The 14,546-nt window shown below is 43.8% G+C and overlaps 1 long non-coding RNA gene across 1 annotated transcript; it reads right to left on the bottom strand.

Moving 5' to 3' along the window:
* Positions 1 to 347: 347 nt before the first annotated feature.
* Positions 348 to 11,657, bottom strand: LOC105528860. The gene is made up of 3 exons (XR_001004421.1): positions 11,438 to 11,657; positions 8,793 to 8,881; positions 348 to 3,157 (listed from the first exon to the last, which is right to left on the bottom strand). It is a non-coding gene; the product is annotated as an uncharacterized LOC105528860 (long non-coding RNA).
* Between the last annotated feature and the right edge of the window lie 2,889 nt (positions 11,658 to 14,546).

The raw sequence follows: 14,546 nt of genomic DNA, 5'->3' as shown, positions 1-14,546 counted from the left end.
CTCCTCTGAAGAACTCAGTCTCCTCAACCTGATAAAGGACATCTAGAAAAGGCCACGGCTAATGGGTTTTCACTCAAAGCTGAAACACAAAATGCTTTCCCCAGAAGATCAGGAACAAGACAAGGATGTCTGTTCACACAGCTTCTGTTTGTTCAACATTGTACTAAAGAGGCCAGCCAGGACAATGAGGCAAGGAAATGAAGTAAAAGCCATCCATATTGGAAAGGAAGAAGTACAATTGTCTTCATTTGCAGATAACATGATCTTGTACGTTGAAAATCCTAAGGAATTCACTAAAAAGGATTAAACTAATAAATGAGTTTAGCAAGTTTACAAGGATATGTGGTCAGTGTACAAAACTCAGTTGTATTTCTATACAATAGCTATGAGCAAATCAAAAATGAAGTTAAGAAAACAATTCCAGTCTGGGTACAGTGGCTCATGCCTATAATCCCAGTACTTTGGGAGGCTGAGGCAGGTGGATCACTTGAGGTCAGGAGTTCGAGACCAGCCTGGCCAACATGGTGAAACCTTGTCTCTACTAAAAATACAAAAAATTAGCTAGGTGTGGTGGTTGGCACCTGTAATCCCAGCTACTTGGGAGGCTGAGGCAGGGGAATCACTTGAACCAGAGAGTCAGAGGTTGCAGTGAGCTGAGATCACACCACTGCACTCCAGCCTTGGTGACAGAGCAAAACTTTGTCTTAAAAAAAAAAAAATCCCATTTATATTAGCATCAGAAAGATACTTATGAATATACTTAACAAAAGATGTACAAAACTTATGCTCTGAAAACTACAAAATACTGTTGAAAACTAAAGAAGATCTAAATGAGTGGGAAGATATTCCATGTTTATAGATTGAAAAACTTAACATTATTAAGATAGCAATGCTCCCAGATTCCAAATTCAATACAATCCCTATCAAAATTCTGACTACAGCAATGGACAAGTTGCTTTTAAAATGCATATGAAAATTCAAGAAAACACAAATACCAAAGCAGTCTTGAAAAAGTTGGATAATTCATGCTTCCCAATTTTAAAACCTGCTACAAAATGAAAGTAATCAAAACAGTGTGGTATGGGCATAAGGACAGATCTATACATCAACAGAATGGAACTGAGAGCCCAGAAATTAACCCATATATCTACGGCCAGTTGATTTTTAGCAAGAGTGCCAACCTCTTTCAATGGAAAAAGAATAGTCCCCTCAGCAAATGATGTGGGGACAATTGAATTTCCACATGCAAAAGAATGAAGTTGGATCCATATTTCACACTGTATAAAAAAACTAACTCAAAATGGATCAATGACCTATAAATAAGAGCTAAAACTATAACTCACAGAAAAAAAACATAGTGATAAATCCTTATGACCCCGGATTTGGCACTGCATTCTTAGATTGACACCAAAAGCAAGATCAACTAAAGAAAAAACGGATAAACTGACCATCAGAATTAAAAACTTTGGGGCTTCAAAAGACACTATCAAAACAGTGAAAAGATAATCCAAAGAATGGGAAAAAATTGTTTGCAAATTATAAACATAATAAATTGCTTGTATCTAGAATATATAAAGAACAATTACAACTCTAGAATAAAAAGACAAATAGCCCAATTCAAAAATGAGCAATGGATCTGAATAGATATTTCTTTAAAAAAGATATACAAATAGCCAATAAGCACATTAAGAGGTCCTGAATATTATTAGTCATGGGAGAAATGCAAATCAAAACCATAATGAGATATCACTTCATGTCCACTAAGATAGCTTTAATTAAAAAGTCAGATGAGGCCAGGCGTGGTGGCTCATGCCTGTAATCCCAGCACTTTGGGAGGCTGAGGCGGGTGGGTCACAAGGTCAAGAGATCAAGACCATCTTGATGAACATGGTGAAACCCCGTCTCTGCTAAAAATACAAACATTAGCTGGGCATGGTGGCAAGTACCTGGAGTCCCAGCTACTTGGGAGGCTGAGGCAGGAGAATCGCTTGAACCTGGGAGGCGGAGGTTGCAGTGAGCTGAGATCACGCCACTGCACTCCAGCCTGGCGACAGAGTGAGATTCTGTCTCAAAAAAAAAAAAAAACAAAGTCAAATGATAAAAAAAAGTTGAAAAAGATGTGGAGAAACTGGAACCCTTGTACATTGCTGGTGGGGAGGTACAATGTTGTAGCCACTTTGAAAAACAGTCTGGATGTTCCTCAAATGATTATAAAGTTACCATGTGACTCAATTCCACTCCTAGGCATATGCCCAAGAGAAATGAAAACACATGTCCCCACAAAAGCTTGTACATGAATGTTCATGGCGACATTATTTCTGACAGCCAAAAACATGGAAACCAACCCAAATGTCCACCGACTGATGAACAGATAAATAAAATGTAGTATAGCCATACAATGGAATGTGATTTGGTCATAAAAAGAATGAGAAACTGATATAACCTGGATGTACCTTGACAGCGTTACACAAAGTGAAAGAAGCGTCCTATATTGCATGATTCAGTTTATATGAAATGTCTAGGATAGGCAAATCTATGGATACAAAAAGGAGATTAATGGTTGCCTAGGGCTGGGGGAGATAGAGGAATTAGGGTGATAGCTAAGGGGTGCTGGGGTATTTTGAGTAAATGAAGAAGTTCTATGATTAATTGCAGTGATGAATGCACAGCTCTGTGAATATACAAAAATCCATTGAATTGTACCCTTTAGATGGATGCATTCTCTGGGATGTGAATTATATCTCAATAAAGCTATTTTAAAATGTTGTTCAAGTTTTCTTCATCCTTCTGAAGACACTAAAGCTGTTGGCTCTGTGGCCTCCTCAAACCCATGACATCTCTTTGTGACCATTTGGGTGCTGCAGGTCAGGAATCAGTGATGTTCAACCTCCTCTGCTGAAGCCAACCTCCAGTTCCAGCTGAAGCCAACTTCCCTGACATGCACCCCACCTCACCCCACCCAGCATGGATCCAGCTGTCCTTTCTGCTGCTTGACCAGGCTCCACTTCCAAAAAGCATCTTGGAACCTCAAAGATTACACACCAGCAATCCTCAGCTGCTACCACACAACACATCACAGCTGCCACGGAAGACATTGGAAATGTCTTCCAATCTGGTCAGCTGCTGCTGCTCACTCTGAGGCTGGATGGACACTCCCCTGCAGACTCAAGGAAGTGCAAAAGTCAGTGAAGGGGACATCATCTCCTTGACCCAAAGAAAGGCTCCACGCAGCTACCTGCATAGGCCCCTGCAAGGCCAGAGGGAAGACTCTAATGGCTCTTGGGGACCATCCTGTGAGATACCTTCCCACTTCCTCACTTTCCTGGCTACAGAAATCTCCTGTTACCAGGTGTGAGGGTTAATACTGAGCGTCAACTTGATTGGATTGAGAGATACAAAGTATTGATCCTGGGTGTGTCTGTGAGGGTGTTGCCAAAGGGGATTAACATTTGAGTCAGTGGGCTGGGAAAGGCAGACCCACCCTTCATCTGGTGGCCACAATCTAATCAGCTGCCAGAGAATATAAAGCATACAGAAAAATGTGGAAAGGTGAGCCAGGCCTAGCCTCCCAGCCTACATCTTCCTCTCGTGCTGGATGCTTCCTGCCCTTGAACATCAGACTCCAAGTTCTTCAGTTTTGGGACTCGAACTGGCTCTCCTTGCTCCTCAGCTTGCAGACAGGCTATTGTGGGATCTTGTGATCCTGTGAGTTAATATTTAACACACTCATATATATATATATATTAAAAAAATAGTTCTGTCCCTCTAAGAGAACCCTGACTAATACACCAGGCCTCCAAATGGTTACCGAGGCTAGCTGGCTGTGCCCTGGAGGCTGCGTCCCTATAACCTCAGAACTTCCTTCTTCACATGTCCTGGAGCCCAGCCATAAAGAGAGGGAGAGAAGTTTGCAATGGACAGCTGTGCACAGAGAGGCTGACCCACCCTGCCTGGAAGGAAATCACCAGCAGAAGCAGATTTGCCTGAAGCCAGTGGAGCTTAAACTCCAGGACACTCACGTGTATGCGACCTTTTCAATTCTATTGCCCAGAAGTGTTCTCTCTTGATGTCTTCATCTGCTCAGGATGCTAAAACAAAATACCATACACCAGGTAGCTTAAACAACAAAAATGTATTTTCTCACAGTTCTGGAGATTGGAATTCCAAGATCAAGGTGCCAGCCAGGTTGGTGTCTGGTGAGGGCTCTTCCCTTGGGTTGCAGACAGCCACTTTCTTGCTTTGTGGTCACACGACCAATGTGGAGAGGGAGGGAGGAAGGGACAGAGAGAAGCACAGGAGAATGCAAGCGCTCCGGTGTCTCCTCTTATAATCCAGTGGAGAGCCATGGCTCACACCTATAATCCCAGCACTTTGGGAAGCCTAGACAGGTGGATCATCTGATCCCAGGTGTTCAGGATCAGCCTGGACAGCATGGTGAAACCCTGTCTGTATAAAAAATACAAAAATTAACTGGGTGCGGTGGTGCACACCTGTAGTCCCAGCTTCTCGGGAGGCTGAGGTAGAAGAATCACTTGAGCTGTGGATGCTGAGGTTGCAGTGAGCTGAGATCTCACCACTGCACTCCAGCCTGGGCAACAGAGTGAGATCCTGTCTCAAAAGAAAAAAAAAAAAAAACACATCAATCCTATTGGATGGGGTCTCCCCACTTAAGACCTCATTTAACTTTAATTACATCCTTCAAGACCCCATCTCCAAATACAGTCACATGGGGGTGAGGGCTTCAACCTATGAATTTTGGAGGAACATAAACATTCAGTATCAAACACTTGCTGAATGTTTCACATGAGCTTGTGTAGACTGTATATTCTTGCTGTTGTTAGATGAAGTATTCTGTAAATGTCAATTTAATCCAGACAATTGATGCGGCTGTTCAGGTAAACTATGTAATTACTGATTTTCCACCTTCTGGGACTGTCAATTACTGATAGAGGGGTGTTGGCCTCTCCAAATATAATAGTGGATTTGTCTGTTTCTCCTTGCGGTTCTATCAGTTTTTGCCTCAGATAGTTTGAGGTGCCTACACATTAAAGATTGCTATGTTTTCTTAGAGAATTGATGTCTTTATTGTTATGTATTTTATTATTATTATTATTATTATACTTTAAGTTCTAGGGTACATGTGCACAACGTGCAGGTTTGTTACATATGTATACATATGCCATGTTGGTGTGCTGCACCCATTAACTTGTCATTTACATTAGGTATATCTCCTAATACTATCCCTCCCCACTCCCCCTACCCCCTAATAGGCCCCAGTGTGTGATGTTCCCACGAATTAAAAGAGACTGTCAGAGTGGATAAAAGCAAGACCCCAACTACATGTTAAGAGCAATCTTCTTTAAATATAAAGACGCAGATAGATTCAAAGTAAAGGAATGGAGAAAGATAAACTACGCTGTCACTAATGAGGTAGAAGAATACATAATGATAGTCGTTATGTATTCTTTATCCCTGACGGCTTTCCTTGTTCTGAATCTGCTTTCCTGAAATTAACATAGCGGCTCTAGGTCTCTTTTGACTAGTGACAGCATAGTTTATCTTTCTCCATTCCTTTACTTTGAATCTATCTGGGTCTTTATATTTAAAGAAGATTGCTCTGAACATATAGTTGGGGTCTTGCTTTGTTTTATCCACTCTGACAGTCTCTTTTAATTCGTGTATTTAGACCATTCGCATTTAGTGATTGTTGATATAGTTAGGTTGACATTCTAACATCTTTGCAGCTGTTTTTTATTTGTTGCACTTGTTCTTACTTCCTTTAAAAAATTTTCTCTCTTTTTCTGCCTTGTCTGGTTTTAATTAAGCATTTTATATGATTCTGTTTTCTTTCTTGTAGCATATCAATTATGTCTTCTTTAAATTTTTTAAAAGTTGCCCTAGAGTTTTCCATATACTTTTACAACTAATGTAAGTCCATTTATAAGAAGACTGTTCCCAATTCCTCCCTCCTATACTTACAACACAATTAACATTCATTTCACTTATCCATATTCTATAATCACCCAACACATTGTTGCTATTATTACTTTGAACAAAGTAATAATCTATCAAAGTAATTAAAAATAAGACAAAGATTTTATTTGACCTCATTTATTCCTTTTTTTTTTTTTTTTTTTTGTCTACAGTCAGCCAATCTAAACTTACTCCTTTTCTGACATTCTCCATTTCTTTAGATCCAAATTTCTGGCCCTATTTCATTTTTCTGTTCTCTGAAAATTTTATTTTAACATTTCTTGGAAGGTAGGTCTAACAGCTACAAATACCCTTTGGGAGCAAATCTTATTTCTCCTTCACTTTTGAAGAATAATTTCATTAGCTACAGCATGTAATGGTTGTTTGTTTCTTTCAACACTTTAAATATCTTCACTTTCAACAAGCATCTTAGAACCTCAAAATTGACACATAAAATTAATTACAAGTTCTAATGGAAAAAGTAAACAACATACAAGAACAGATGGGTAATATAAGCAGAGAGATGAGAAATCAGAAATCTAGGAAAGAATCAAAAGGAAATGATAGAAATCAAAAGTATGGTAGGATGTGAGGCTGGCTAAGTGGGTGTCCCCTTCCTCCCTCACCACTTCACATGCGTTCCTCTTGAAGCTGTGTGCTTGGTCGAAGAGGACAACTTTCCCTGATAGAGGAGGACTGCTCTTCAGTTACAGGCATGCAAATAACTCCCTCTGGGAGGTGATTAGGTCATAACAGTGGAACTCTGCTGATTGGGGTTCATGCCCTTTTAAAAGATGCCCCAGAGAGCTAGCTTGTTCCTTCTACCAGAGGAGAACATAGCAAGAAGATATTGTCTCTGAACCAGTCAAGGAGGCCCTCGCCAGACACTGAAACTGCAGTGCCTTGATCTTGAACTTCACAGCCTCCAAAACTGTGAGAAATAAATATTTGCTGTTTATAAGCCACCTAATCTATGGTATTTTGTTATAGCAATCTGAACAGACTAAGACACATTGCAATTCTCAAATCCATCAACACAGTGAAACAGGTATCATTCCCATTTTACAGATGAGGCAACAGAGGCTCAGAGAGGTGGCATCACTTCCCCAAGATCACACAGATGCTAAGCCACGGAGCAGGGATTTGAATCAATGCTGCCCCTTCATGTCATGCAACTGCACACAGACATTCCCTACCTGACCTGAGATTAGGACTATGGAGACTCACCCACCTCAGAAGCTCAGAAGCTTAAGCTGGCCCTGGTCAGGGGATTGGCTATGCAGAAATCAGGAAACCATTGGAAGGGGACTTCCAGCCACAGGCCTTGACCATGCAGCAATTGGAACAGGCAGTCTGAAGAGATCCTGTTACTTCTAAAGAGATCCAAGTCTCCCAAGCCAAAAAGTTGTTAGACCCAGGCTCGTGTTCACTGCCAGAGCTCTAGCGTGAGTATTCAGGTGGTCACTTAAGAATTCTGAACTTCCATGGCAAATATAATGTTATGTGTTTTTTGCCACATTAAATTAAAAAAAACAAACAAACAAACAAACAAACAAAAAAACCCTGAATGTCATTGGAGCATTGTTGAGAAATAGCAAAAAAACTGGAAATTACCTAAATATTCAACAATAATAGCCAACAGTCATTGGGTTCTTGCTATGCACCAGGGAGTAGTCTAAGCACTTTATGCACATTATTTAATAACATCCTAAAATAAGGTAGGTACTATTATTATATCCATTTTACCAATGAGAAAACTGAGGCAGGCACAGGGAGGTTAGGCTATTACCCCAAGGTCACACAGCTAATGAGTGGTAGACAGGCTGTGCAGGCGGACTCTAGAAGCTGTTACACTAAACCCAGTTTTGGTTGTTTCCACAGTTGATTATAGTTTGCACCTTAATTTTTTTCTTAAATTTCCCCAGTTGCAACTGTTTACATTTCTGTCATATATAAAGTGAAAGAAATCCAGTTATCGAATAATACATGTAGTATTATCTGGGTGGGGAGCATGGCTACTTCAGAGTGTAATCTTATAGTACTTAGCATATGACATAGCTATGATCTGTGATCAAGCAATCTCACTCCTGAGTATATACTTTTATCCTGGGGAATTCACACACAGCTCTAAAAAGACCACGTTTAAGAATATTTATCAGCCAGGCACGGTGGCTCACACCTGTAATCCCAGCACTTTAGGAGGCTGAGGCGGGAGGATCACAATATCAGGAGTCCGAGACCAGCTAGATCAACATGGTGAAACCCCATCTCTACTAAAAATACAAAAATTAGCCAGGTGTGGTGGCACGCGCCTGTAATTCCAGCTACTCAGGAGAGTGAGGTAGGAGAATTGCTTGAACCCGGGAGGCAGAGGTTGTAGTGAACTGAGATTGTGCCATTGCACTCCAGCCTGGGCGTCAGAGCGAGACTGTCTCAAAAGAGAAAAAAAAATTATCACAGCATGTTGGGTGGCAATCTGAATGAGCAATCCCGGAGAGGGGGACGTACAGTGTGGCCGACGCATGCTCCATGGTACTATGTGGCAGTCAGAAGCAACCAACCTGGTGTCTACAGTGCAAGATGGACCTATCTTAAAATCAAAGAGCTGAGCACAACAAGCAAACAGAGAATGAGATCTGAATCAATCAGCATCCAATCAGCAGAGTGGAAACGATGGCAAACATTTTAAATAGAGAGATTCAACACAAAGGATTAGTGACAGAGGTGTTAGAATTGCTGTAAGAACATAAGACTACCTACATATTTCTACCTACAGGAAGCAAAAGGGAAAATGGTATTACCAAGGGGCCCATACTCACCAGCTGCTGCTGCTGTTGCTGCCACCACTGCTACCATTGCTGCTTGGGAGAGGCGCTGCCAGATGTCCCCTCCCCACTGTTAGCGGAACCTAACAGGCAGAAAGACAAGGGAGTGTTGGAATATAGTTTTCAGATTTCCAGTCCCAGCAGTAGAGAGGATGGCAGAGACGGTGAGAGACAATAGACACGACCCAGCGCACTCCACCAAATAGTTCCCATGTCACCCATGTTTAAACTTCTATGTGACAACGCTGACTACAACCCACGCTCTGCCTAGCAGGACACAGCCACTACTTGCCTAGATGAAGACATACTCATCCTCTCCACGAAAAATTCGACACGAAGGCCACTGCTTCCATCTCTGGGCTACGTTAATTCCTCATCTAGTTCAGTCACCAGTCCCACTGGAACTTTCTGCTGTTACCTAAAAACTATACTGTAATGCTAAATGCCACCAACTTTTAAAATGTAAATGATTGGGAGAAAGACAGTGAGGGAAAATGGTGAATGTATTTCACAAGGAAGAAAATAATGCATAGCTCTCTGAGCAAGTGGGAGTGCTGACCAGACAGCATTCACTGGAGTATGTTAGGAAAGTGTTAGCCCTTCTCCAGGGACCTCAGTTGCAGACCCTAGAAACCAAGACCCAAACATCCTCTGACACTGTGGTTAAGAGTGCAGCCTCCGGAGTCAAAGAGCCAAGCTCCACTCCAACTTGCACTACTTCCTAGACGCAAGGCCTTGAGCAAGTTACTAACCTCCCAGTGCTTCTCATCGGTAATGGAAGATAAAATGAGAGTATTACACTATACAAACATCAGCTATTCGTATTAATATCTGTCATTGTGGACTGTTTTGTTTTTTATTTTAAGGTTTGAGGGCAGTCCAGAAAGGACTACTTACAGTTGCTTTGGTTTTAAATTAATGTTCCATTAAAATGAAATAACCTAGTTATCCTTAGCTGTTATGCTCGGTCTACAAATCTTGTTATTCTGTTTATAAATGGGGCAAAATAAAAACAGCAACCTTCAATTTTCTTTGATTAATGAGCTATTAACTTGAAGACACTAAGTTCCCTTAATAATCATTTGCAAATTTAATTAATTAAATTCTCTTAAACACTGTGAACTGCATTATAAATGTAATATATTACATTTCTTTTGTAAGCACTTCAGTTGCCTAACAGAGCAAAATATCTTCAGATAATAAATTCCAAATAAATGCCAAATAATGCCAATAATAAAAACCAAAGCAAAACAGCCTTAACAAGCAAAATATCTTCAAATAATAAATTCTTATAAATCTAAGACAGAAAAAGTTATTAAAATAGTGAAGCATCAGTTTTCCTTGAAATCCCAATAATATTCACAAAAATAAGGTCAATTTTTTCCCTTTATAACTTGAAATCACAAGTCTAATTCTTAAAAAATTTTTTTTTTTAATTTTAGATTCAGGGAGTACGTGTACTTGAGTTATATGGGTACTATATGTGTAAGAGTGGAACCTGGGCTTCTAGTGTACTCATCATTCAGATATTGAACATTATATGCAATAGGTCATTCTTCAACCCTTCTCCCCACTTCAGCCGTTCTCCTTGCTCCCAGCCCCCTCCCCATTTTTGGGGTCCCCAGTGTCTATTATCTCCATCTTTACAGCCATGTGTACCCATTGTCTAGTTCCTACTTACAAGTAACAACATGAGGTTTTCTATTTTCTGCTTCTGAGTTAGTTCACCTAGGATAATGGTCTCCAGCTCCATCCACGGTGCTGCAAAGGACATGATCTGGTTCATTCTTGTGCATAGTATTTCATGGGGTATACAAACCACATTTTCTTTATCCAATCAACAACTGGTGGACACTTAGGTTGGTTCCAGGACAAGTCTAAATTCTAGTACATATTTAAAACTGGAGGCAACAGGCCAATCTGTCAGTCTTTAATGTTAGATTCTTTAGACTGTTACAGTATTTTAAAGAAACAAACATACACAGATTACTCCTAAACTTAGCATGAAAGTTTTGCTTCTAAAGGCTTACCTTATTTCACTATCTTCATGTTTAAACTCAAGCTTTCCCAGGTTAGAAAAGGGCTCTCGAAGCAGCAGATGCGCCATCTCCAGCAGGACAAGGGTGCCACCCTTGGGTAACGGGTGACACTGGGCTGACAGTTTTATTGCCACGAGTGCTTTTTTTGGGGGGGTCGGGGGGAGCTTAGTGTCTTCAAGTTAATAGCTCATTAAAGAAAATTAAAGGTCACTTCTTATTTTGCCCTATTTATAAACAGAATAACAAGATTTGAGGACTGAACACAACAGCTAAGGATAACTAGGTCTCTAATTTAGATATCTAACCAAATCTCCTGGTTAGAGATTCAAAACTGAAGACTGCAGATCTGGCTGCTGCAGAGTCCAGAGGGCCACAGTTGGACCTGCCAGGCCCTTTTTATAGCTGTGATGACAACAAGTGGCCCCAAGTTCATTCTTCTCAGATAGGATTGGCTTTGCATCCGGGCTCCTGGGCATTTAGCCCCTTCCCCGATTTTCCATAACCTCCTTTTAACTTTCACTGCTTCAGGTGGGGAGTGGCATGCCACATTCCTCACATCCAACCCCTTGCCCCAAGTTTCTGCAAATGGAGTCAACTAACCTGCTCCCTGTCTGAGCCGTGTCTTGTTGGTTTCAGTTGCAGCATGTAGGGCTCTCCAAGGACACAGTGCTTTGCCACGGGCACGTGTGGCTACCCCGCACAGAGTTTAGAGGGCCAGGAACTTTTCCTGAGATGATCATTTGTCTTTTGTTTTTGACATATTTTCCTTCCCTGTTCAGCCAACCTTTCCTGCTTTTATTTTCTGGAATCTGGAGCAATTGAAGGCTGTTAGGCTGGGGGTTGGGGAGGGGAGGAAAAGGTTTGAGGAAGGTTTTGAGAGAACTCCATGGCTGGGAGCAGCAGTGCCTGCTGAGGTGGGGGTGGGGGGCAGGACTTCAGGTGGCATGGCCAAGCTGTAGGGGACCTCAGGGGAGTGAGTGGCATGGCCTCAGGCACCAGGCTGCCAAACTCGGCAAGGAGGCAGCTCAGCCCCCCTGAGGCTTGGACACGAAGCTCTCACAGTGGCCCTGACGCACTTAACGTTTAAACACTACCCCCTCACACCCATTTTCTGGCATCACTTTAGACTCCCTGGCTCTCGCACAGGCCTAGGGAGGAGCAGCACCCACTCCCACCTCCAAAAGCAAGTCAGAATGAAGTTTTCTGCAGCCCAGCCAGAGGCGGAGTCAGATCTAATTTGATTTTAATAAAATAAAGAAGGGTACTGTTTCCAGCATCCCTGAGTCCTGTTATATTTTGCATAAAATGATTCGGTCTAGGGTAGAAGGAAGGGCATTGCAGGATGGGTCTGGCTCCGCCATTTAATAGCTGTGGGACCCTGAGCAACTTTCTGCACTCCTCCTAGCCTGTTTTCTTATTTGGAAATGGGAATGAGTTTCCCACCTACCAGGGTCCCTCCTGCTCCTGAGCCCTGGCTGCTTGAAGTGGTGGCGCTGTTCATGCCGGGTGTGAGGATCAGCCTTCTCCTGTACCGCGGATGCCAGCCCAGCTTTGCCAGCAGAGGGCGCTGCCACGCCATGCAGACTGTTTCTGCTCCAAGTCCACCAGCTCTCCCGGGGGTACAGTACCAGCAGCACGTAGTGGCCAGTGTGCATTCTCTCCTGTTCACTGGAGCAGTCCAGATGCCCTGACCCTCGATCTGCCAATTTTTAGACACAAGTAACATGCCCCTGGGTTCTCTGGCCCCCTTAGGATCCTTACTCACAGATCCTCAGCTGCCTTGGCACCGTGCCCTTCTGGAAGCCCCTGGGGTGGCTTACGTGTGGTCCCATACCAGTCTGCACCCATAGGGCACCACTGCAGCTCTGCCAGATGTCTGGGGTATCCCACATGGCACTCCAGACTCCCAGCAGCCTTCATCTGTACATGCATCCCTCCCCCAAGCTTCAAAGATGTGAAGTGTTTGGGGCCAGAAACACCCCCCACTCTAAAGGGTGGGGAGAGTCAACTACGAGTCCTGCAGAGGCCAGACCAGGGGACGCCAGCCTTTCCATCATCAACTCTTCCCTTCTTACTGCTAGGCCAGCTCACTGGGTCATCCTGTCACCCCTCAAGTCTAGCTCCCCACCACAACTGTGACTCCCACTTAAACCAACACTTCAGCTCCCACAGTGTGCCAGGTGCTCTCATACCTCTCCTGTCTCTCAATCCCAAAGTAAAATATACATGATCACTGCCATGGGGAAACTGAGGCTCACAGGTAGGTTAAGTGATTTGCCCAAGACCTCATGGAACTGCAGTATCAGGACCCACACCCAGATCTCTGGATTCCAAGGGCCATGTTATTTCCACGAAATTGTCATGCCTCTTGGGTGTGGGCACTGGGGGTTTGGGTTGTTTGGGGGAAGCAGGATGACAACTCTAGCTGCCCAGCAGAGGTCTGGGAGATCCACTATGTGGTCTCAGGCCTGGCATGTCCCATGCTGAGGTTGGTGTCATGCGGCTCATGGGCAGGCCTGGAGCCCCTCTGATCCCAGAATGGAAACCTTTGCAGGCTGCTGGTATAAGGCAGCCCAGCCAGGAGCTCACATGCCTGCAAGGTCTCTGCCGTTACCTGAGACAGCATGGGGTCCTGGGAGGCCCTGATGACAGAACAATTAAGGGGGTTGTAGGGGGAAGGGTGGGCAGGGGAGTCACACCCCCACATGCTTGGTAGCAGATGTCAGGAGCACCGGGTGATGCCCACATTGTCTCCTGCCTCCTTATACAAACTGTCTGGGGCTTCTCTTTTTCCTTCGCACAAGTCACCAGTGAGGATAATGTCCCCAATCACCCAATATTTACCACCAGTGAAAATTCATTTCCACAAATGGGAGACCCTGCTCTGCACAAAAGACTAGACCAGACCTGTAGGGTTTTGGGCTTTTTTGTTTTTGTGTTTTGAGATGGAGGCTTGCTCTGTTGCCCAGGCTGGAGTGCAGTGGCATGATCTTGGCTCACTGCAACCTCTGCCTCCCAGTTCAAGCAATTCTCATGCTTCAGCCTCCTGAGTAGCTGGGATTACAGGCGCGTGCCACCATGCCTGGCTAATTTTTGTATTTTTAGTAGAGACAGGGTTTCACCATGTTGGCCAGGATGGTCTTGAACTCCTGACCTCAGGTGATCCACCCTCTTTGGCCTCCCAAAGTACTGGGATTACAGGCATGAGCCACTACGTCAGGCCTCAGATCTGTAGGGTTTGACGAAGGACCAGAATGAGGGAAACAAACACATCACAGACCAGCATGGCCCAAGTCAAAAAGAAGGGAGGCTGAAGGCACTGGTTTTGGGTGGAAGTGTTGCAGCTCAGAGGAGCCAGCCTCACCGGAGGGGTGGCCAGCGATTGGCCTGATGCACAGGCAGGCAGCCAGCGAGCTTGGGAGTGGGGGAAAGGCTGAGCCAAGGCAGAGAGGTAGGAGGGGGCAGCTCGGACACTTGGTGGGCCAAGGTGGGAAGTGCTTGAGGGCACTTGGCAGGGCTGGAACTGGGACAGTGGGATGAGGCCCAGGTGTGGGGGGCCGGTGCCAGGCTGAGGATGGCATGGACACACAGCTCACCAGCAGCTCTGGCCACCAGTTCCTCTGTTACAGTTCAGAGTGTGGCAAATCACCTGCATGATGAAAATGATGGCCTGGGTTCAACTGTTCATTTGTTCGGTTGACTGGCCAGC

Source organism: Mandrillus leucophaeus, unplaced genomic scaffold (assembly GCF_000951045.1).
Source record: "Mandrillus leucophaeus isolate KB7577 unplaced genomic scaffold, Mleu.le_1.0 Scaffold737, whole genome shotgun sequence".
Lineage (NCBI taxonomy): Eukaryota > Metazoa > Chordata > Mammalia > Primates > Cercopithecidae > Mandrillus > Mandrillus leucophaeus.
The sequence above is the reverse complement of the archived record's forward strand: the minus strand, read 5'-3'. Positions and strand labels throughout refer to the sequence as shown.